This window comes from Pelophylax lessonae (assembly GCF_965119305.1).
Source record: "Pelophylax lessonae genome assembly, chromosome: 3".
Classification (NCBI taxonomy): Eukaryota; Metazoa; Chordata; class Amphibia; order Anura; family Ranidae; genus Pelophylax; species Pelophylax lessonae.
Window position 1 is genome coordinate 196,817,854 of NC_138770.1, and position 20,997 is coordinate 196,838,850.

Here is a 20,997-nt window from a genome sequence, read left to right on the forward strand (position 1 = left end):
GCGATAACTTTTGCGCAAACCAATCAAAATACGCTTTTTGCAATTTATTTTACCAAACATATGTAGCATAAAACAAATTGGCCGAAAATGTTAAAAAATTTTGATTTTTACATTTTTTTGGGGAATTTCATATAAAAAAATGTGAAAAATATTGTTATTTTTGCAAAATTGACGCTCTTTTTTTGTTTATAGTGCATGATCAAAAAATCGTACAGGTGATCAAATACCACCAAAAGAAAGCTCTGTTTGTGGGGAAAAAAGGACGCCAAATTAGTTTAGGTACAGCGTCGCACGACCGCGCAATTGTCCGTTAAAGTCACGCAGTGCCGAATCGCAAAAAAAACCCTGGTCAGGAAGGGGGTAAAATCTTCCTGGGCTTAAGTGGTTAAGTCACATTGCTACTTGCATATTGCTCTTGTTTGTAGCCTAAATACTCAAATTTGTACTTAAAACTGTAATGTTGTAACTTTTGTAAATGTCAGTAAAAACGTGGCTGTGCCAGTAAATTTTGGGTGTCCTGTCAGTACATTTTATTCTGGTTGGTTAGCAACGCTGACCTCACTGCCCCCTCTCCTGCCTTGCCTCTTCTATCATTCTTCAGCACAACCAACTTTTCCTGGCCACAAAATAATAATACTGTGCCCACTTTCCTCCTCTTCACTGACATCCCGAAATAGGAAATGACACGAGTGTGGGCGGCTTGCCCTCATCCAACATGGCCACCTCGCAGCTACGAGCTGTTTGCCGCTCACGTGGGACGCAGGGCTCCCCTAGCTGACTGGGAAGGGCCCAGTGACGAGTCGTACGTGAAGTATCCCGTCGTTCTCGCGGAGGAAGGGAAGTGTGTGTGGTAGAAGTGCTGGCACGTTGCTCTGTCACTGCTCACGCGAGGCGTGGAGTCGTCAGGTGACGGTGCGTGGCGTCAGCCATCTTGTGTTGTTGGGCTTGTGGATTCGCTTCGGGTGAGAAGCTGAGAGAGAGGTAACAGGGCGAGAGTCGGGGCTCAGGCTGGGTTTGTGGGGAGGGAGAGGAGGGGGGCTGCGGGGGGGGGAGAGCACTCACTTATATGGAGTCCTAGAGGAGGAGGGGGGCGGTGAGTGGCCGGGGACTGGTACACATGTGCTGCACTCCACAACATATGCCGAGTCTGAGTGTGTCACCCTCACTCTTCCTGAACTCTGTGTGCGCCTCTTCTCCTATACTGGACCTTCACTGCCAGGACATGGCCCCAGTGTCAGCACTGATACACAGTGAGGAGATTAGAATGAACTTCAGCAGGCATGGACCCTGGCACACCACCTATCATTTAACTCCGCAAGCGACCCATTCCTCTCCCAATAAAAATAATTTATAGGCAATGGCCCAATTGATGCGACACACAGACAGGCAAGTAGTGTTCCATAGATAGTTGGGCTTTATGGTTATTGAGCGCCCCTCTGTTTCCGCCATACAATCTCATCTGATCAATGGATATACAATGGTGGCTGGCGCTGCTGATCAGTGCAAGGCCATCGATCGCTTTCCATGCTGGCCCATGGACCTGATTCCTAATCCATTGGGAGGGACATTATGTCTATTGGATTGCTTTCTGATTGAGTTGAAGCGTTGTATGGCCACTTTGCGTAGCGGCAATGTACGCTTCTGCTTGTGACTTCATTTTTAGGGCACTTTTGATGCGTTTCTGCGTGTGGTGCATAGCCTATCCACTTAAAGGATGAGTCCAGGTAAAAGTTAATGAACGCTAAACCTGCTGTGTTCCACATTCTAAACTTAATCTGTCTAACCCTGTAAAGCAAAAATGACTGTACTTACCTCATCTGCAGCCAATCCGGTCCCAGCATCAGCGGTGGCTTCAGCCTGGAGGTGCAGGAAAGTCACTTGACAACGGAAAACTTATAGTAACTCTATGGGTGACGTCACTTCCCGGCCATTTCACAGCCGTTGTCAGTCCTCTCCTGCACACAGCTTCCGCCACTTGAAGAGCGGACCGGATCAGGTGCAGAAAAGGTGACTACAGCGATTTTTGCCTCACAGGGTTAGATAGATTAGGTTTATAATTTGGTACAGAGCGGGTTTAGTGTTAGGTTTTGCCTGGACTTAAACCTTAAAGAGGAAGTAAACTCAAACTCATAATTTGTACCTATTGGTACTGTAAATATCGCCTAAACTTGCCGTTTAGATACTTTGCATGCAGCCAATAACATCGGCACGTGCGCTCTGAAGGAATGGTCACCCATGCTGCTCCTTCAGATATCTGAGCTGTGAATGATGGCTCCCCATGCATGCGTGGGAGTGACGTCATCTGTGCTGGGCCAGAGTCCGGGGACCCGGAAGGAATACCGGTTAATGATGGATGCTGTGCCTTCAGTGATTGCATCAATGGAGGGCTTTGTTTTCAGGTAAGTTTCACATAATGTGCTAGTATGTGATGCATGTTAGCACCTTATGCCTTTACCTTGCAGGTCTGAAAAAACAGCGGTTTACAACCGCTTTAAATGGGCTGCGTTGTGTGCGTTTGTGCCACAAAAAAAAGCTCCTGCACCTTTGGGTGACGAGCTTTGCAATTTTTTTCTTGCATGTTTTGACTCCATTTCCACACAATTTTACTGTGCAAAAATCGCGGAAAAACCACACCGGGTTTGGGGTGGCATTAACCACTTCTGGGCCGGAAGGATTTGCCCCATTACTGACCAGGCCATTTTTTGCCATTTGGCACTGCGTTACTTTAACGGACAATTGTGCGGCCGTGCTACGCTGTACCCAAATACAATTGATGTGTTTTTTTTTCCCCATCAGATAGAGCTTTCTTTTGGTGGTATTTGATCACCTCTGCGATTTTTGTTTGCCCTATAAACAAAAAAAAAGTGACAAAACAATGCAAAACACATTCTGCTATATGACATTCCCAAAAAGAAAATTAAAAATCAAAATTTTTTAACATTTTAGGCCAATTTGTTTTCTGTTACATATTTTTGGTAAAAAAAAAAAATCACAATAAGCGTATTTTGATTGGTTTGTGCAAAAGTTATCGCGTCTACTAACTACAGGAAAGATGTAATTTTTATTATTTTATTTTTCTTTTTTTACTAGTAATGGTGGCGATCTGCATTTTTTAGCGGGAATGCGTTATTGCGGCGGACAGATCAGACCCCTAATTTACATTTTTGACACCTTTGGGCTGGACCAGTGACATTACTACAGTAATCAGTGCTAAAAATATGCACTGTTACTGTAATAATGACATTTGCAGGGAAGGGGTTAAATGTGAGCCTAGGGGAGTGATCCTAACTGTGGGGGGGTTGGGCTTGTGAAATGACCATAGAGACCTGTGATCCTATATAGAAGGATCACAGGGGCTCTATGATCATTCCAGAGAGAATGGCCAGCTGTGTTTACAACAGCTGACCGTTCTTCTCTCACAGCGGGGAGCGATCGCGGGGGCCTGGCGGCAATTGGAGCCGCCTGCCCCGTGCATCGGAGTCCCCGCTGCAGGCGCACGACCGACGTAGAGCTACGCCGGTTCTCGCAGGAGGGGCTGCCTGCCGCAGTAAATCTGCGGCGGGCGGTCGTTAAGAAGTTAAAAATGAATGGCATCCAGACGCTCTGCGAGTCTTGATGTGATTTGCGATTCTAAATTGCTTGATGTGAATGGGGCCGAACATAGGCTACATAATCTCCTTTAGATCTGCCACCAACTATGTAGTACAATGGGTTGGCCTGTTCACAATGTGTCCTCATGGATAAACACAGGTAACTACAATGACACGCAGAAAACAATAGTCACACCAGAAACTGGCGTTAGTCTGCATTCCAGACCTGTGTGAAATTATGCAACATGTTTGCATAATATCGCACCTCTCTGGATGGCCCTGTGTGTCAGCGCACAGCTGTGTGGTGACATGAATTGTCACTTTGTGCAGCTCACAAAAACATTGAGCTATGTAATATGGCAAAATGCCACCATCACATTGCCCCTTGCTGCACGTAACTGCAGCCAAAAACACTGGTGCCCTCACACTGAGCCTTTCTGGTTTAGTGGGTGGGCTCGTGTGAACAGGCCCTTAGATGTGTCCTCCTTTTCTATAGTGTAGTTGAATTTAAGACCCCTTTCACATTGCTGTGCTTTTTGCTGCGCCAAAATGCAGCTGTAAAGTGCCCTAAAATGCAATAAAAATATTTTCCTTTTTAAATCCTTTGGAACTCACTAGCTCCCTCGTAGTTTATTGAGAACTACAGAACTACAAGCTGTCTGCTACGATCGCTGGCATCAGTTGTAGTCAATTCATTCACAGAACTGAATGACACAGCCGTGCAGGTGGGGCCCTACAAGGCCGCTCTGTATTTGAATTGTGACAGCTGGTAGGGGGAGTAGATCATGGCTGGGGCATTTTTTGCAATTCAGCACCGTGCTACTTTAACTGGCAATTGCTCAGTCATGCAACACTGCATGCAAATTAAATCTATATATTTTTTTCACACAAATGGAGATTTGTTTTCGTAGGATCACCACTGGGGTTTTTTTTTTTTTTGCCATATAAAAAAACATTTGGGAAAAAAACACATTCTTCGATTCTGTTAAATTTAGGCCAAAATGTACTCTGCTACATTTCTTTGGTAAAAATAACCTGAATCAGTGTATGTTATTTAGTCTGTGTGAAAGTTATAATAAACTATGGTATATATTTGGAAATTTATCAGTCTTATTTCTTGAGGCCCTAAAATGCCAGGACAACAAAAATATCCCCCAAATTACCCTGTTTTCGAAAGTAGACAGTCTGAGGTATTTAGTAAGAGGCAGAGAGAATTTTAAATTTATAATTTGTCACAAATTTTTGGGAAATGAAGAAATTAAATACCTTTTTTTTTTTTCTTTTTCATACTGTCCTACATTAAAAAAATTTTAATCAATTTTTTTAAGCTTTTTTTTTTGGATATACATCATAGTGACACTGTACTACTTGTGGGGTTGTTTTTTTTTTTTTTTTTTTTTACACTAGCATTAACATTGGTGACCACTGTTAGCAATAGTTTTAACTGTCATGAATCACTTTCACTCATGAGGGATTACTATTGTTCTGTGATTGGCTAAAGCTAATCACATGGTATAGGGTGCCAGGTACCATGTGTTAGCTGTGGGCCAATTACAGCATCGCAGTAGTTAACAAGCTGTTATGAATAGTTTTTCCTTTTATAACAGTATTGCCTACATTTTAATCATGTGATTGCTATGATTGATAACGAACACATAATACCCAGGCTGCTCACAGCAGCTGAGTATAAATCACTGTGATCCGCTGTGTACACCCCACTGTGAGTGCCAATGTGCCCAGTGACCGACAGTTTTGTCGTGAGCTTGTAGCTGCCACCCGGAAAGTGGTTAAGTTGTACATTTTTTTTTTTTTTTTTTTTTTTTTTAGTTTAAATATTTGATAGGTTTTCTTTTTTCTATTGTGAATAAAGTATGGGTTTGAGATCTGCAAATCATTGTTTTTATGTAGACATATGTCTATAGTAGCTATCACTGCATTATTTAAGAAAATATATATATATATATATATATATATATATTTATTAGAGCTTTACAATAAAAAATTTCACTCTAGCTTCACCCCCCCCCCCCCCCCCCCACCATCTTAAAACGTCATGTCCTTGATTCTTACAGAGCCATTCTTTGCTCACTCACAGCTGTCAAAAAAAGAAAAAAACAGCCTCCCGCAAATGTTTATCAATATTAAGGCTGCGAGATAACTATGAACACAATGTTTTACAATGTATCTTTCCTTTCTTTTAGATCAAAGGAATGAACTTCCGCCTGTAATGCTGGCCATACACTAGCCGGAAATCGTTTGAAAAATCTGTCATTTGGTCCGATCATTCGTTTTTCGTCCAGTTAATGGGCACAAATAGAAAATCATTTTTAACTTTTCAGAGCCGAAAAAAATCAAAGGAACAGTTTGGAAAATTCTGCCGAACGAACAATAAATTGAAAGGTTAATGTGTTTCTCAGCCAAACTGTTTGCACTAGGTATACAGTGGGTACGGAAAGTATTCAGACCCCCTTAAATTTTTCACTCTTTGTTATATTGCAGCCATTTGCTAAAATCATTTAGGGTCATTCTTCTTCCTCATGAATGTGCACATAGCACCCCATACTGACAGAAAAACACAGAATTGTTGACATTGTTGCAGATTTATTAAAAAAGAAAAACTGAAATATCACATGGTCCTAAGTATTCAGACCCTTTGCTCAGTATTTAGTAGAAGCCCCCTTTTGATCTAATACAGCCAGGAGTCTTTTTGGGAAAGATGCAACAAGTCTTTCACACCTGGATTTGGGGATCCTCTGCCATTCCTCCTTGCAGATCCTCTCCAGTTCTGTCAGGTTGGATGGTAAACGTTGGTGGACAGTCATTTTTAGGTCTCTCCAGAGATGCTCAATTGGGTTTAAGTCAGGGCTCTGGCTGGGCCATTCAAGAACAGTCACGGAGTTGTTGTGAAGCCACTCCTTCGTTATTTTAGCTGTGTGCTTAGGGTCATTGTCTTGTTGGAAGGTAAACCTTCGGCCCAGTCTGAGGTCCAGAGCACTCTGGAGAAGGTTTTTGTCCAGGATATCCTTGTACTTGGCTGCATTCATCTTTCCCTCGATTGCAACCAGTCGTCCTGTCCCTGCAGCTGAAAAACACCCCCACAGCATGATGCTGCCACCACCATGCTTCACTGTTGGGACTGTATTGGACAGGTGATGAGCAGTGCCTGGTTTTCTCCACACATACCGCTTAGAATTAAGGCCAAAATGTTCTATTTTGGTCTCATCAGACCAGAGAATCTTATTTCTCACCATCTTGGAGTCCTTCAGGTGTTTTTTTAGCAAACTCCATGCGGGCTTTCATGTGTCTTACACTGAGGAGAGGCTTCCGTCGGGCCACTCTGCCATATAGCCCCGACTGGTGGAGGGCTGCAGTGATGGTTGACTTTCTACAACTTTCTCCCATCTCCTGACTGCATCTCTGGAGCTCAGCCACAGTGATCTTTGGGTTCTTCTTTACCTCTCTCACCAAGGCTCTTCTCCCCCGATAGCTCAGTTTGGCTGGACGGCCAGCTCTAGGAAGGGTTCTAGTCGTCCCAAACGTCTTCCATTTGAGGATTATGGAGGCCACTGTGCTCTTAGGAACCTTAAGTGCAGCAGAAATCTTTTTGTAACCTTGGCCAGATCTGTGCCTTGCCACAATTCTGTCTCTGAGCTCTTCAGGCAGTTCCTTTGACCTCATGATTCTCATTTGCTCTGACATGCATTGTGATCTGGAAGGTTTTATATAGACAGGTGTGTGGCTTTCCTAATCAAGTCCAATCAGTATAATCAAACACAGCTGGACTCAAATGAAGGTGTAGAACCATCTCAAGGATGATCAGAAGAAATGGAAAGCACCTGAGTTAAATGAGTGTCACAGCAAAGGGTCTGAATACTTGGGACCATGTGATATTTCAGTTTTTCTTTTTTAATAAATCTGCAACAATGTCAACAATTCTGTGTTTTTCCGTCAATATGGGGAGCTGTGTGTACATTCATGAGGAAGAAGAATGAACTTAAATGATTTTAGCAAATGGCTGCAATATAACAAAGAGTGAAAAATTTAAGGGGGTCTGAATACTTAACGTACCCACTGTATGTGACAAACTGAACGAAAAACGTCCATTGAGCGATTTATTGTTTGAAATTCGGTCATTACATGATGGGACGATTGTCTGCTCTCACAGGCTGATTTTTTTTGAAAATGTGTTTAAACGATTTTTCGGCTAGTGTATGGGCAGTTTAATCTCTTAAAGTGGAGTTCCGCCTCACATGAAAAAATTAAGTCAGCAGCTACAAATACTGTAGCTGCTGACCTTAAAATGGTAGAACTTACCTGTCCAGGGAGCCTGCGATTGCGCCCAAAGCCGATTTTCGTATCAGCTCTTCGGTGCTGCCCCCGCCATCCAGGGTAAGGGAACCCGGCAGTGAAGCCTTTGGACTTCACTGCTGGTTCCCTACTGCGCATGCACAAAGCGCGCTGTGCTTTGTAATTGGCCTGGTGGCGGAGGAAAAAGGAGATGGCTGAACTTCCGAGGGACAGTGCCGCTGCACTGTCTCCTGGAAGTGGGGAAGAATACCTGTCAAAAATAGGTACCCGTTCCCCCCCACACCCCCCTGAAAGGTGCCAAATGTGGCACCAGAGGGGAGGAAGCATATAAGCAGAAGTTCCACTTTTGGGTGGAACTCGGCTTTAAAGACTTTTTAAGCCTTTTTCTGACACAGTTGCTTACAAGTTAAAATCAGTATTTCTCTTTCGTTCATTGATGGACACAGCTTCATATCTTCTTTGACAGATGGCTTATGCTGCTCTCCTTAGTAGTAGGACACTAGGCGGAAAAGGGTTAACAAAGCTTGACTACGCCTTTAGGGCAGTCCCAGGTGGTATACTCCAACTTCCTGCTCTAGGATCTCAGTTTTTTCTGCCTAGTCAGAAGTAAGGACCTAGCTCCTTGCTGGGGTCTCTGGTCCAGGCATTTTTTTTCCTTTTTTAAATGGAACTTTTTTCCTTTTGTTTTTTCTTCTATAATCAAGTCTGTTCCTAAGAGAGCTACAATCAACTGCCCGTGCAGACTGCAGCTCCGCGCTAGGTCGGCCGCGACATAGCCCAACCAGACGAGGACTGGCTTGCGAGTGCAACACCTTGCGAGGATGCACATGACTTGTTCATGGCCTGAGTGGCAGCGTACCTCTGGCCAGCAGCACCCCCTGTTCCAAGATGTGGAGGTGACCTGCCGGAGTGGTGCCCGCCCGGTTCCAAAGGTGTGGTGAGTAGTGCCCACCCCTCATCCTTGGGAAAATTTGAGGTGGGTGCTGGCCTTTCTCAGGGTCGGTAGGTCCCCCAGGTGCCCTTACTACTCATGTGCACCCTCTTCTCACTCGCTGGGGTTTCCCCTACGCTAGCACCCCCTCCCCTAGTCCAGTTGGGGTACCTGAGCGGAGTTACTTTTTTTTCAACCGTTTTAAATGGGTTTAAACTGTAATTCTTCTGTGAGTTACGGAGTTACATAGTCAGGTTGAAATGAAGACACCAGTCCGTCTGGCTCAACCAATAAAAAACAAACAAAAAAAAAAAACAGTAATGAAAACCCAACCATCCAATCCCATATGCACAATTCTATACCCGCAGTTGATCCAGAGGAAGGTGAAAAAACCCCAGCAAAGCATGATCCAATGTGCTACATCAGAGGAAAAAAAAAATTCCTTCCTGATTTCCCCCCCCCCCCCTCCCGAGAGGCAATCTGATATTCCCTGGATGAACTATCTAGTGAGCTAGCCAGAACCACCTCTGGAGGGAGTCTATTCCACATTTTCCCAGCTCTTACGGTGAAGAAACCTTTCCGTATTTGGAGATTAAATCTGTTTTCCTCTAGACGTAAAGAGTGCCTTATTCCTTGTCCTCTGTGTTGACCTTAAAGTGAACAACTCAACACCAAGTTCACTATATGGACCCCTTATGTATTTATACATGTTGATCATATGCCCCCTTAATCTCCTTCTCAAGAAATCTCCTCCATAAATTTAGTTCCTCTAGTCTTTTCTCATAGCTGAGATCCTCCATGCCTCTTATCAGTTTGGTTGCCCTTCTCTGCATTTTCTCCAGTTTAAAGGAGGGGAGGGGGGCAAGAGGTCCTTGTGTTGATCTAGTCCGGTTACAAGATCGAGTTTCGATCCTTGCTCCTGGCAAGGTTCTTCCCATCCAAACTGCTCCGGTCTCCGAATTGGCTTTAGGGCCTTGGTGCGTTGCAGGATTTACTGTCACAAGGAGTCATTGTACCAGTTCCAGAGTCTAACGTTTTCAGGGGTTTTATTCAAACCTATTTACGGTTCCCAGGAAGGAGGGCAAGGTTCGTCCAGTCTTGGACCTCAAGGCCCTGAACCACTTTGTGCGGGTTCAGAAATTCAGAATGGAGTCCATTCTCACAGTAGTGGCTTCCCTTCATCAGGGGGACTTTCTGGCCTCCATTGATATCAAGAATGCTTACCTTCATATTCCAATTTATGTCGGGCATTTTATGTCGGGCAAGAAAGCGTTTTCTTTGCTTTGCCATAGGTGAGGAGCATTATCAATTTGTGGCGTTGCCTTTTGGTCTCGCCTCAGGTGTTCACAAAAGTGTTGGCCCGGTGTTAGCCTTACTCACTCAGCGGGGGATCTTGGTACTGGGGTACCTGGACGTTGTTCTTCTGAGAGCAGAGTACCTGCACGCCTTCTAGCCTTCTCACAGGTTGTCCCAGGATACAGGCAGTCCGTCAGTGGTGGTCCTTCCAGAGCCTGTGGCCTGCTATTCAGCAGGGGTCTCCTCTGGTCCTCCCGGCCATTCAGCTATAATTTTCATGCAGCCGGAATTAAAAAACAAAACACCGGACAGCACGCCCCAAGCCTCGCTTTGAAACCGGAACTTCCGGTTTGTGCAGGAAAGGCGGAGCATGCGCAGCGCAACCCGGAAGAAGGAAGTGAGTACGAAGGAGATGCCAGACCCGCATGGCGGTGGTAAGGCAGGCTCTCCGGCCGAAAGAAGCCAGAAAACTGCCAAAGATACTCCTGAGCAGGAAACCAGTAACAAGGAAAATATACTTAGAAGTTTGGAAAACATTTTGTACTTGGCGTAGGCAGAAGCAAATTGCTTCCACCTCTGTCTCCATAATCTTGGATTTCCTACAAGATGGGGTAGAGAGTGTGGCAGTTATCACCCTTCGGGTACAAATGGCAGCTCTCTGTTTTTCTAGACGCAAGACTTGCAAAAGATCCTTTTATTTAAAAGATTTTTGATGGCCATTGATAGAGCTACCCCTGCCACTAAAGACAGGTTCCCTCCTTGGGACCTGACTAGGGTTCTAGAGGTGTTATCTAGAAGCCTTTTTGAACCTATAGAAGAGGTTTCCCTTAAGTTTCTGTCCTTAAAACTAGCTTTCCTATTAGCTGTCACGACAGCCAGAAGGATAGGGGACTTGCAAGGTCTTTCAATTAAAGAACCATTTGTTGATCTTCCCAGATAGGATTATTCTCAGGCCAGATCTCTATCTGCCCAAGGTAGCATCTTCCTTTCACAGGAAGCGGGAAATAATTTAGCATCCTTTTTTGATAATCCTAGGAATGGAAAAGAAATTCAATTTCATTGTTTAGATGTGAGGAAATACCTCCTCACTTATTTAAAGAGGACTAGTTTAGGAGATCTAATCACCTTTTGATCCTCTACTCTGGACCAAGAAAAGGACTGCAGGCTTCAAAACCTTAGTCTCTAAGTGGATCAGGCAAGCCATTACCATGTCTTATGAGGTTTCAGGTGTTCCTGTGCCAGCAAAGCTGAAAGCCCACTCAACAAGAGCACTGGGAACAGCAGGAGCTTCCTGGGAACAGATTCGCAGTGCAGCCACCTGGTCCAGCCATGACACTTTTCTGAAGCACTACTGAGTGGAGGTGCTGTCTCAGCAAGACCTAGCCTTTGGTTGAAAGGTACTACAGGTGGTGGTCCCACCCTAAGGTAGGCCTGTGGTTACTTTATTATCCTCTCATCTTATGTGTTTGCCATCCTGGAAGGTGAGAGGAGAAAACTGTCTGTTAGACTTTCCAGTAATGGTGTTTCTACGAATCTTCCAGGACGGCAGGCTTACTTCCCGCCCTGTTAAAAGGGTGAGGAATGAATGTAAACAATAGGTGGTAAGTACAAGTGATTATACATCCCTTGAGAACCAAGTTTTTACAACTGAGGGACAAGGGGAAGGGTGGGGCCTTTTAACAGCTGTGAACTGATTGTGTTTCCTGTAGGGTGGAGCCTCTCATCTCTCATGTGTCTGCCGTCCTAGAAGGTTCATAGAAAGACCGTTACCGGTACGTCTGGTAATGGATGGTTTTTAAGCTCGTTGACTGTGTACAATTTTTTATTAAAGCAGAGTTCCAGCCATTCACTCACCTGTCCCAACGGTCCAGCGATGCGGCCGCCCGAAGCCTCGATCCTCGGCGCCGGCATCACTGCTGTGGGCACCCGGCTGTTACAGTTTGCGGCTTCAAAGCCGGGTACCCACTGCGCATGCGCGAGTCGCGCTGCGCGCCGTGATTGGCAGGCAATCTTCTGGGACCTCTGACGTGTCCCAGAAGATTGCAGGGAGGGAGGGGGAGAGGAGAACTTCCGTTCAGGGCGCTCCGAGCGGAAGTGGGAGCGGGTACCCGTCAAAACTAGGTACCCGCTCCCCCCCCCCAAACAAATGACATGCCAAATGTGGTATGTCAGGGGGTCAGGAGGACTCCCTAAAGCAGAAGTTCCACTTTTGGGCGGAACTCGGCTTTAAAATAGCAAACTACTGATTTTAGCAGAACTTGCAGTTGACTTCTCCCCCGCACTGTTGTCCTCTCCAGTCCTCAATAGTTTCAGGAATTTTCACACTGTGTCCTATAACAACTAGACAATCTTGGCATTATGATTCTGGTGCTTTCCCCTGAGGGAATGCACAGTGCCCCATCACTGCTGTGCACCACATTGCACAACACATTTTCTTCATGCATTGTGTTGTGCTGCATTGGAAAAAAAATATTAGGTGTCCACTTTTTCTCTTTTGATGTTTTGGCACTGCAGCCCATTTGTTTGACACCGTGTTAAAGCTGTGTTTTTTTTTTTTTTTTTTTTTTTTTTTTTTTTATTTAAAATTTTCAAATTTAACAAAACAGGATATGGACATGCATGTACATAACATATATCGAAACAGCAATATGCGGTGGGGGTAGGGGGCAACACGTCCATTGCCGATAACTAGGGTAAGGGGGCAAGGAGTAGGGGGCGGGACCAATCTCCAAAACATAGAGTCCAACAATGGGGAATCAAGTGGGGGTTGCAATAGAGAGATCATGACGGTTCGGAAATATGAAGGAGTCAGGGGGAGAGTCCAAAACGTTATTGGCATATTTCGAAAAGACACTCCATTGGCGTTGAAGGCCGCAATCGCACGTGGGGCCTTCGAGTCCATATTGAGGCGATCAATGGAATGGAGCGTGGTTAGCTCTGACCGAAGCATGGCTACATGGGGGGGGGGAGGTGGCAATCCAATGTTTTAGTATCAAACGCCTTGCAATGAGTAGTGCGGTCAGGATCCAGAGACGAGGTGGATTCGCTGCGGTGTCGGACCATTTCTGTAGACTCTTGTCCCAGTAGCCAAAGAGCAATAACATAGGATCCTTTGGTACGGTGACTGCGGCCACTGTGGTTATAAAGTTCAAGATTTGGTCCCAGAATGCAGAGATCGGGGCGCAGTCCCAAAATTTGTGGAAGAGTGAGGGGCGCTCCTTGCGACACATAGTGCATTTGTGGGCATCTTGGACAGTTTTGTCTGATAAGAAAGGAATGTGTGCTCTGTGGAATATTTTGAGCTGGGTTTCTTGCCACACCGAATTGGGAGTAAGAGCCAGGGTGGTCCGAAGACCGCTGATAATCTTGGGCAAAGTGTCATCAGCCGGGAAGACCTTGAGCCAGTTTGCTGCTGAAGAAGTGAAGGAAGCAGGTGGGCAGAGTCGGATAAGTGGTTTGTATATGTCAGAAATAGTATACTTGCCAGAGTCCAATAAAGTGTCAATGAGAGATAGCTTAATCCTGCTATCAGGTTTGGTGTGCGTGTCCCGGATGTAGTGACGGCATTGCGCCAGGTAAAAGGATTCTGAGGGGGGGCAGAGTGAACATGTCCATCATGTCAGTGTCAGAGCGCAGTATTCCTGTTTGAGGGTCACAAAATTGGTAGAAGTTGACCAGTCCCTTTGACTTCCATTCTTCATAGACCGCATGGTCTAGGCCGGGGGGGAAAGTGGGGTTCCCTCTAATGGGAAGGTATTTGGAGAAGTACAGAGGTATCTTCAAAAGTTTCCTCACCTCCCTCCACGCAACAACCGTGTCCCGTAGGAGCAGATTATGGCGCAGTGAGGGTGGGAGTTGAGTCCATTTGGTGTGAAGAAGTGAGACGAGTGAAAAAGGCCTAGACATCTGAGACTCCAGCTCAACATTGGCGAATTGAGAAGACTGAGATATCCAGTCCAGTGCCACTCTCAATAGACAGGACAAATTATATAAACGAATACTCAGAAAATTCATACCCGCGTCTCGCCTGGGGAGGCATAACTTATTCAATGAGATGCGAGGTCTCTTCCCACGCCAAAGAAATCTGGAGAACGCCTTGGAGAGGTCTTGCACATCCTTGTGCTTAATCAATAGGGGAAGGGTCTGGAGAAAATACAGGATGCGGGCAAAACTGACCATTTTGATCAAATGGCATCTCCCCAGAAGAGACAACGGCAGGTCCTTCCAGTTTTCCAGTTCCCGTTTCACTTTAGCAAACAATGGTGGGTAGTTGAGGGTATAGATGGAGGAGGGGGTCCTACCGATTTTTATGCCTAGGTAAGTGATAGAGTGTTGCGCTATTTTAAAAGGGGAGTCCGATTCCCAACTTCGGGCCGTGTCCAGCCCCAAGGGGAGAATCTCACTCTTGGAAAAATTTATTTTAAGGCCCGAACATTTCCTAAATGCATTAAACGTGGACACAATCGCAGGGATGTCTGCAGAGGGGCACGAGGTGAATAGGAGGACATCATCTGCAAATAAAGAAATCCTCAGGTCTGTGTGACCCAGACGGATCCCATGAAGGGGTGCAGGACCAGAGAGGTATCTAGATAGGGGTTCCAAGGCCAGATTAAAGAGTAGTGGGGACAGCGGGCAACCTTGGCGGGTACCTTTAAACAGTCGAAAGTCTTCAGTCAGTGAACCACCTACACAGAATCTGGCCGTCGGGGAAGCGTACATGGAAGTGATCAGGCGAACGAACGAGCCCTGGAAGCCCATGGCATCCAAGACCCTACGCAGCCAGACAAAGTTTACATTGTCGAATGCCTTTTCGGCGTCAAGGGTCACAATGGCCAAGTCTCGCGAGGGGAACAAACGTGCCTGCTCCAGTACCAGCAAAACCTTCCGGATATTCACCGAAGCCGACCGTCCCTTGGTAAAGCCGGACTGTGCAGGGTGGATCAGATGTGGCATAATGATAGCCAAACGAGAGGCAACGATTTTTGACAGTATTTTCACATCAAGATTAAGTAACGAGATAGGGCGGTAGGATCCTGGTTCTAGGGGGTCTTTACCCTTTTTTGCAAGTAATTTAATAATGGCTTGATTACCCGTTGGGAGATAAGGCCCACCTTCCCAAATGCTGGCGTAGACCGCCACCAAAGTGGGAACCAGGCTTGCCGTGATGGATTTGTAAAATTCCCCCGTAAGGCCGTCTGGACCAGGCGATTTATTTGCCGTGAGATGTTTAATAGTGTGCGTGACCTCTTCCGCCGAGATAGGTGAATTTAGCATGTCGAGCTGGGCAGGTGTGATGCGGGGGAGTCCCGTATCTAATAAAAACATCTCACCCGAGGCATCATCGACTTCCTCCGGGCCGTAGAGCCCAGAGTAGAAGTCTCTCATAATACGTTGGACGCCTTGGGGGGTGGAATCCACAACAACCGACGGATCTCGCAGGGATCCAATATGTGTGGGAGACGGTCGCCCCTTGCACATCCTCGCCAACAGTTTGCCAGCCTTGTTGCCGAACCTGTGCAAGGAGGCCGCAAAATGCGCCGTGTGAATACGTTCGACCTTATCGGCCCATTCATCAAAGTTCTTTTTGGCCAAGACCCATTGATCCCTGTTCGGTTGACTATCGGTTAGTACTAGATTACGATGTGCCTCGCTAAGACGATTACTCGCCGCCTTATAGCCGCTGTTCGCATGTCGTTTAAAGGCCGCCGCATAGGAGATGATATGACCTCTCAGAAAGGCCTTACCCGCTTCCCAAAACAAATGGGGGGAGGAGACGTGGGCCGCATTGGTGTCGACATATTCCTGCCATGCCCGCTCAAGGTAAACCCTAAAGTCCTCGTTGTTAGCCAGAAAAGAGGGGAAGCGCCATATCAGGGGAACAGGAGGGGAACCAGTGAGGTCAATGGTTAGGGAGAGTGGGGAGTGGTCGGATATTGCTATGTCGTGGATCACTGCGTCTTGAGTGACTGGTAGTAGCGATTCTGTACAAAAGAAGTAGTCAATCCTCGTGAAAATTTTGTGGGGGTGGGAGTAGAAAGTAAATTCTCTATCTGTCGGGTGGAAATGTCGCCAGACATCTGTCAGAGCGAGGGAGTCAGTAAGAATGGCTAGAGGAGTGGGGGGACCGCCCGGGCTAGACCGCGCATCCGTAGGTGGTCGGGACCTGTCAAGGACTGTGTCCATGACAGCATTGAAGTCGCCCCCCATCAAATGAGGGATGGGGGGAAAAGCCAGGGTTCGGGTTGATAGCATGGAATAGAAGGACTGATCAAAAACATTGGGAGCATAGACGTTAGAAACAATAAGTTCTTTGCTGTTGATGCGGACGTGCGCCGAGACATAACGGCCTTCCGAGTCCCCATCCACTGCAATAACTTCTACCGAGAGCCTTTTATGAAACAGAATGAGGACACCTGCTTTGCGTCCAAGTGCTGCAGAGCCTACCACTTTGCCTACCCAGAGTTTCTCCATCCGAGCCATATCAACAGAGGAAAGATGCGATTCCTGAATAAGAGCGATGTCAGCCCGGAGACGTTTGAGATGCCTCAGGACTTTCATTCTCTTAGCCGGGGACCGAAGACCTTTGACATTCCAGGATATTAGCGTCATAGTTCATCTAAAGGGGCTGGATACCTGCGACAGTCCGGTCTGCGCCTAACCATTATCATGAGGGTAACTAGATTCATACAAGTAAATAAAGATCGCCACCTGGGAAGAGAGGGCCGCCATGCGTGTGTGCAGACCAGAAGGAGTTTGACCCCTGGGGAAAGGGACTGGGGGGAAGGGGGAACTGGAAAACCGGGTAGGAAAACATAGGAGTAAAACAAGAACAGAACATAGTCGCATAGACTTCTCTTTTTTCCGCATGCGTATGCGATGGAGCACAGCTCCCCAAGTGCGTCTCCAGACCTAGCAGGGGACAAGCGTAGCCCTGTCAAAGATCTTATCCGCAGAGACTTGGGTCGCGACCTCCAACCTAGTGTTGGGCAGCCATGGCATATAGCATCACGGACAAAAGGCACCGTAAGAAGACAGCAAACAGTAAAAACAAATAACATTGGCTACCAAGCAGTTGAACACAGAATAGGTCTCCAGTGCAAGAAAACTATCTTACGCTATCTGCCGTTGCCTGGACAGAGTCACCCAGGAGCAGTTCCCGGAGGATAGACGTATCCTAGGTCCCACAGAGGTAAAAAGGAAAAGCCAAAAGGTCACACAGACGATTCAGCGGGGGTGACCTCCGCGGCCAGAGCTAACCACGTCAGAGTAGCGTTGCCGTTTCGGGGATTCCTTCCTAGGGCTGTGAGGGACGTCCGGTCTGGAGAAGGAAAGGGATTTGGCCGAGTTGCCATGACCCGGTTCGCCATGGTGCAGTGAGCGGACAAATTTCTCTGCCTCCGCTGGATCTTGGAATGACAGTTGGTTGCCGTTCGGTGCCCGAAGGCGCAGAGTCGCCGGATAGGCCAGGGTAAATTTGATGCGTTCCTGGTGTAGCTGGGAACATACGGTTTGGAAAGTCTTGCGTTTTTTTGCGACTTCGACTGAGTAGTCTGCAAAAATGAGGATTTTCATACCTTCGATCTGGAAATGTGGATTTTGGCGGAATTTCTGAAGGATGGCAGACTTGTCTGCGTAGTTGAGGTATTTTGCGATGACTGGGCGAGGGGTCTTGCGCTCCTCCGAATAAAGTCCCATTCTGTGGGCCCGTTCAACCACACAGGTCCCTTGCATGCCCAGTGCCGCAGGAATTTTTCGGGCACAGATTTCTGGAATGGCCGAGGGTTGGACGGATTCCGGGATCCCGATAAATCTCAGGTTACTCCGCCGAGACCTGTTTTCCAAGTCCTCCAGCTTGTCCATAACCAGACGATTGAATTTATCCTGGGTTTGCTCTGTGCCCTGCATCTGGTATATTTCGTCCTCCACACTGGAGATCCGGGATTCGGCTTCAGTGAGGCGGCGGGAGTGAGACTCCAGCTCCTTCCTAATCACCGCCATGCCTGCAGCCACAGCCTGTTCAACCGATGCCTGTATGGTGGGGGTGAGCAGCTCCACCACCGCTCTCGCAATCCTCTCTGTAGAGGGGTCCGGGGCCGAGGAGGAGGCTGTGTTGGGTGGTCGGAGGTCACCCTCCGCCTGCTTACTAGTGTCCATGGCCGCCGATTCCGCTGCCGAACCGGAGTAGGCCGCGACCGCGGCCTCGATTTGCGCCGGGCCCGGCGGAGGCTTCGCGGCCGGTTTTTCCAGGAACCGCTCCATTCCGGAACGAGGGGCAGAGAGCGGCCGGGTCCGGGGGGGGGGGGGTCCCGAGACAGCAGAGGGTGCTGGGGGCAGGCTGGATGCTTTGGGGCTGGTTTTACAAGCCGGTTTGCTGGGGCGCACCGCGGGAGCTGCTTAGGAGCCTGCTACTCCATGCGGCGCCGGAACCGGAAGTGAAAGCTGTGTTTTTACAAGAGCATGGCCATGTACTTCCATTTTTCTTGTATAGCAGGCTGTACACATGTGTGGCTCCCCAGGTGCGCAAAAGCTGCAGGAAGTTACACCAGGTATATAAAATGCCTGTGAGCCACGTGTGAAATTTTTCTTTAACAGCTTAAGGACAGCCTCGGGTACATACACTGCGGCAGGACGGCCCTTAAGCGCAAAATCTCATACCTGTACATAATTTCTTTCTTCGGCTCTGGGACGCGCTGTGTGCGCTGCCGAAAGCCCGCTCCCTCTGTGATCACCTGCAGACCTGGTGATCTTTCCGAGAGGCGCAGAACAAGGCAGATTGAAGTTCTAGTAAGGAAGACAGAAATCTTGTGTTCCTGCTAAGCAGGAACACGGATCTCTGGCTTCCTTGAGTTTAACCATCCCCCCACACAGTTGGCAAGCACTTCCAGGGAACACATTTAACCCTTTGATCACCCCTGATGTTAAACTCTTCCCTGGTCAGTACAATGACAGTGCATTTTTTTTTTCACTGTATTGGTGTCACTGGTCCCCAAAAAGTGTCACTAGATTTGTCCGCCGCAATGTCGCAGTCCCGCTAAAAATCGCTGATCGCCGCCATTACTAGTAAGTAAATAATAAAAAAAAAAAGAGTAATCTTTCCCATAGTTTGTAGATGCTATAACATTTGGGCAAATCAATCAATATACGCTTATTGGGATTTTTTTTTTTTTACCAAAAACGTAGCCGAATACATATTGGCCTAAATTGAAGAAGAAATAGAAATTAGATTTTTTTTTTTTTTTTTTACATTTTTTTTTTTTTTTTTATTGGATGTGTTTTATATTAAAGTAAAAAAAGTATATATAATTCCCTCCCCCCCCCCCAATTGTCTGTTTTTTTTTTTGTTTCTAGCGCTAAAAACTGCAGAAGTGATCAAATCTCACCAAAAGAAAACTATATTTTGGGGGGGGGGGGGGAGAAGGACAGAATTTTTATTTGGGTACAGCATCGCACGACCACACAATTGTGAGGTAAAGCAACGCAGTACGGTATCGCAAAAAAATGGGCGGGTCAGATAGGGGGTTGAACCTTCCGGAGCTGAAGTGGGTGGTTGAGGTAATCTTTAAAAAAGAAGAAAAAAAAGTTAACATTCTCATGAAATGACTAAATTTTCAGTGTAATATTGTGTAAAATCTCTAAAAATGTTTGTTAGGTCAGACTTTTTAAACAAGGTGAGCTAATCTTCTAGAAATGTAATTTGTCAGCAGAAAAACCCTCTTGATCCACCCGCACAGCCCATTTCCTCCTCTGTTGATGTAAGACTCCAGTCACTTGTGTTTTCCTCAATATGTAAGCTCCTCTCTGACATATTCTCATCTATGTTCATTTTGTAGTAAATAGAAATAAATACAAATTTGTTTTTTTTCTTTGCACAGCAGAAAATAGCATCTAAAAAAATGAAAGGCAAGAAATGTGGCTGAAAGGTCGATCAAGAGTACTTCTGTCCTTCACCCTTAAGCTCTACATCCCCCATTGTTGCAGTGTTATCGTTAGGGGATTACTTGATTTTATTGAGTTGTATACTTTCCCTGTCAAAGCAGTAGTATTAAGCAGAGTGGCAGCCTGCAAGGCTGTTCAGTTTCTTACCTTGAGTTCATTGCTGATAACACTCAAAAACTGCCAAATTACAAATGTCCTGACAGGATTTCATGCAAGAAAACTAAAGCTGGACATACACTACTAGATTTTCGACCATTTATTTGAATATTTTACAAAAAAGTACTTGAAAATTTTGTTTTAATTTTTTATCATTGAGTTTTGGAATGAATGTAAATTCCTGAACTAAATCTCGTAGGGGGTCAATTCATTAAAGTGTAAATCCAGGCAAAAACGAATGCTAAACCTGCTCTCTGCCACATTCTAAACCTAATCTATCTAAGCCTCATCGCCTCTCGCGCAGTGCAGATTCTCCTGGTGGCTGCGGTGCCTGGTTTCTTCGGTGGGGTCCTCTCCCTACTTGATGCTCTGTGACTGGCAACCGGGTGGGCTGCCAAGAGTGGTGGGAGTTGCCCCTTAGGAATGTGTTACACATTTTTGAGGGGTCCCCCTGGTGACTCATGGTGCACATCTCCCCACCTGATCCCCTGTCTAAGGCTGCGGGGCCCTCCAGGGTCCTATCCATCGATGCACTGACGGCAGTCCTGGAGTCTTGTGTTCTGGGTGGAGGTGGCTTTTGGGCGACGGGCTAGCAAAATGCGCAAACCCCCCACCTTCCCCTGCCTCATCTCTCATTCTCAATCTGATTCAGCCACCGCGGACGTGGGTCACCCTGCTGGGTCTGCGATAAGGTGCCCTGTATCCTCAGATAGTGAGGATTCCTCCTCTACCTTCCTCCTCCTCCAAAGCAGACTGCTTTGGCCTGAACAGGCAAATTGT

At 46.6% G+C, this 20,997-nt stretch overlaps 1 protein-coding gene across 1 annotated transcript in view; it reads left to right on the forward strand.

Moving 5' to 3' along the window:
* Window positions 1-824: 824 nt before the first annotated feature.
* The window catches only part of GIGYF2 (GRB10 interacting GYF protein 2), a 615,584-nt gene continuing 595,411 nt past the window's right edge, over window positions 825-20,997 (forward strand). Inside the window, exon 1 of the mRNA XM_082251280.1 lies at window positions 825-981. The gene's annotated coding sequence lies outside the window, so the exon portion shown is untranslated. The remainder of the gene's footprint in view (window positions 982-20,997) is intronic.